The sequence below is a fragment of the Pyxicephalus adspersus genome, chromosome 6 (genome assembly GCF_032062135.1).
Source record: "Pyxicephalus adspersus chromosome 6, UCB_Pads_2.0, whole genome shotgun sequence".
Taxonomy (NCBI): Eukaryota; Metazoa; Chordata; class Amphibia; order Anura; family Pyxicephalidae; genus Pyxicephalus; species Pyxicephalus adspersus.
The window spans coordinates 13,460,466-13,464,180 of NC_092863.1; positions in this window are offsets into that span (position 1 = coordinate 13,460,466).

Genomic DNA, 3,715 nt, shown 5'->3' on the forward strand with positions numbered 1-3,715 from the left:
ACTGTAGTCTTCTTCATGGGTAAATAAGGCATCCCCCTGAAAATAAGCCCTAGAGCATATTTTGGCCTTCCAAAAAAAATAAGACAGTGTCTTATCATCGGGGAAACAGGGTATGCTGCACTCAGTCACAGTACACCAAACTTTACCATTTAATACAAATGTTCCCCAAAGTGTGCAGAAATTCCTAAAAGGGCACAAAGACTTCTATTGTGACCCATATTTGTATTAGTCTTGTAAAGTGTGGATGCAGTCTCATTTTTTGGATTGAGACTAGGGTATGCGATCTCAATGATATGACAGTTGTTGCCCTGACCGCTGCCTGGCATCACTTCCGGTCTCTTATCTTTAGTGTATGGTGTATAAGGATATACAGTAAGTGTTCTCAACTTACCTTTGCAGGTCAGTAATGGAAGCAGAGGAAGCTGCGGCAATGTAGTGCAAGTTCAGATATATGGTGCAGTATTGCTCTTAAATCAGTAATACATCTACTCTCGGGTGTTTGATGATTAAACTCAGAAACGTTGGAGATTTGTTTGGAATTTTCTGTACTGTTAGGGTAAGTTAGTTGTACTTGACTTAAATGTAAATTTATGGCATATTAGTGAGTATTTAGTAAATGTTTTCCTTTTCTTCGAGAACAAATCAAAACCATGTTCTAGTTGACAGAAATTGAATACCACAGATGTTGAAACCGGTAACTGACCTTACTAATGGATAGAAGTATTCCTGTTTTTTTCTCATCTTCGAGTTTTTTAGAGCCAAAACCCTACCAGCTTTTTATTCTTTCCTCATGAGATTTCCATTAACTTCCTGATCCCAGCATTGAGGAGAAATCTTTAGCAAGGGAAGGGAACACAAGATCCCTCCATGCTTTTTTTTATTACTGCAGAGTTCCCATCTTTTGATTGCTACTTCCAGCAGGATATTGTGCCACAAAGGTCATATCATTTCAAACTGAGAAACTGATCTCAATCTAATGCAGCACCTTTGGGATGTGGTTGAAAGGAAGAATCACATTATGGACGTTCAACTGACAAATCTGCAGCTGTGTAATGCTTTCGTGTCGGAATAGACCAAAATACCTGAGGAATGTTTCTAGCACAAAGTATTACGGCAGTTCTGAAGATTGAAAAGTGAGTCCAATACAGTACTAGCAAAATGTACCTAATAATAAACTGGTGTGCATGTAGTGACTGTCAACACAATGGTTGTTTCAGAATCTGTCCAAAGTAGAGGAAATGAGGAAGTAATCTCAAAAGGATAAAAGAATAAACAATGAGGGCCTAAGAATGCATGTTTTTTTTTTATATAGAATAACGTTCTAACTGAACTTGAAAAGTGGCAGAAGATAAATTTTGGAGGTGCCATTGCTGACTTTTGTTTATAGGTTAATGACACATGTACACACACGTACGCTACCTTGAAAGTAAAATTTGTGCTCATACATTTGCCTTGTATCAGCCGGAGGTTAAGAATGATTCTTCTTTGCTAACCCTATAGACTATTGAATCGGAATAGAAGGGACATCTCGTGTACGAATATTCAATGACCAATAAAATAGTAAAAAAAAAAAAAGTACACATTTACCAATTTTTTATCTATTTTTTTTTTCTTACTTTAGCTAAATTTAGTGATTTGGCACTGGCCTTTTCTGTTTGATCTTTTTCTAGTAGATGGAATGTTCTGTTATTAGCCACTTCAGGTGTCCAGAGAGTAGAAAAGCAGGTAATTATGCACACAAACAGCTGTGAACACAAGAAAAGGCGCTGGTGTCGCTTTGGTTGTTTGTCACTACTGAGGTCTGACAGTACAATGAGGGAAGACAAACCCCTGCATTATAGAATATGGTGTGTAACACTGAAACGTTTGTATTTTTCCGCCATCTTGTCATCAAGCCTTGGGTTTGCATATTCAGGTATGTTCCTTAAACGATTGTGTCTGCTTTCTAATGATTTAAATGCTGCAATCCCCTGCAATGGATGACGTCATGTACATCTACATCTCATACATGTACATCTCCTTTGTTTCTTTGAAAAGCATTCAACACTTGTGCGTACCAGTTTCCAGTGTCCCCCTGGTATGTTTCCTTTCTCTCCAACACTATCTAACTACAGGCCTTGGCAGGGGTGTACAAGGTAAAAGGGAGGAACGAGCATGCAGTTATTTGACACTCCCAGAAGTCTCAAACGGCAAAAAGACTTTCAAAAGCAAAAATAGTATATAGTATCTCTTATTGCCAACTGTGTTTTGGGTCTTGTGGAGGAGAAAAAGACCTAAATACCCACACATGAGACTTGGCAAGGTATTTGTAATGAAAGATATGGGTTACAGCCAATGCAGCATGGCTCCTGTTCCATATAGGCTAGATTCACCCCAGTAACTCTGAGAAAAAATTAAGTATGATGCCATGTTTACGGGTTCTTCTCCGCTTCTCATCCAGTCAGTTTACCAAGGCAGCAGCTGTTTTTTTAGAGTGTTATGCTATGTACTAGCAGCGTTGGATTGTACTTTTACCTTTAATTTTAACAAAAACCAGGTGCCCAAACAGATTCAATATTTGTATCTTAGTTGCTTCCTAAGTCAGAGGGGAAAAATGATAAAAGATAGGAAATGTAAGAACTGACCTAGATGTATAGCATTGCCATGGCATACAGGCAGGTGTTCACTTCTGTCCTGTCCTGTTATGGAAAAGCAGCTAGTATTCTTCACTGTGGGCAAGGATTCAATGACCCAGTTTTGTTAAGCTATTTTGAGCAGCCGTTGTTCATAATGTCAAATATATACCTTGCTCCACACTTGATGCTTTTGAAAATGAGCCTTTTTCAAATTCGCAGCAATAGTCCAGTCCATTAAACCCACAGAATCCTTGAATGGCCACTTAATATGGTGCGTAAATGTGAAATCCCTATGTGGTTCTGCCAATGTACTAAATGTACATTTGGATATAGTTAGTACATTTAAAAATTATTGTAAGCCTATAATGATCTTTTCAAGATATTCATATAGGGAACTTGCCCAAGGAATAGTATCAGGTTGTTACAACAGATCAGCTACTATGTGTCACTAAGCACTTGTGAGGTGATGTAAAATGTACTAACAGACAGACTAAATGCAAATGCTGGCTTCAAAGGTCACTCCAAAAAGGCTGCTCTTTTTGCACTGATGCCATATCCAAGTCTTGCTTTATACAAGCAATTCTCCACTGCATGGCTTCCATTTCTAACGTGAAAATCAATAAGAAAACAATTCCATCTAAGGTAATTTTTAATCATATAGATTTTGAATTTTCAGAAACCACCAAGTGACATTTTGTATTATTTTTTGGTAGCCAAGCCATATGATATACATAGATCATATCAGATTTCCAACCCCAAAAGACTGAAAGATGCATGAACAAGCACAGTGCATACAGGGCTCTTTGAAGAGGGGAGGGAGAGAATGAGTGAGCGGTACCCCGTTGTGCTTTCTCCCCTTCATTTGAAATAGTGTCGTTCATGGATCCACCAGGATGAATCTTGACCTTGACAGATGAGCACTGTACACTCGCCAGTTTCTCGTCTGATACAAGATCTGTGGCGTTTATCAGACGAGAATCATCTGGTGTGTATACATGGCCTAAGTGTTTTTTTCTAAACACAAGGTTTGCACTTTGTGCAAAATAATTGAAAAATATTAAAATTGTTATAGATAATCTAAAAATCATGTAGTCATAAGA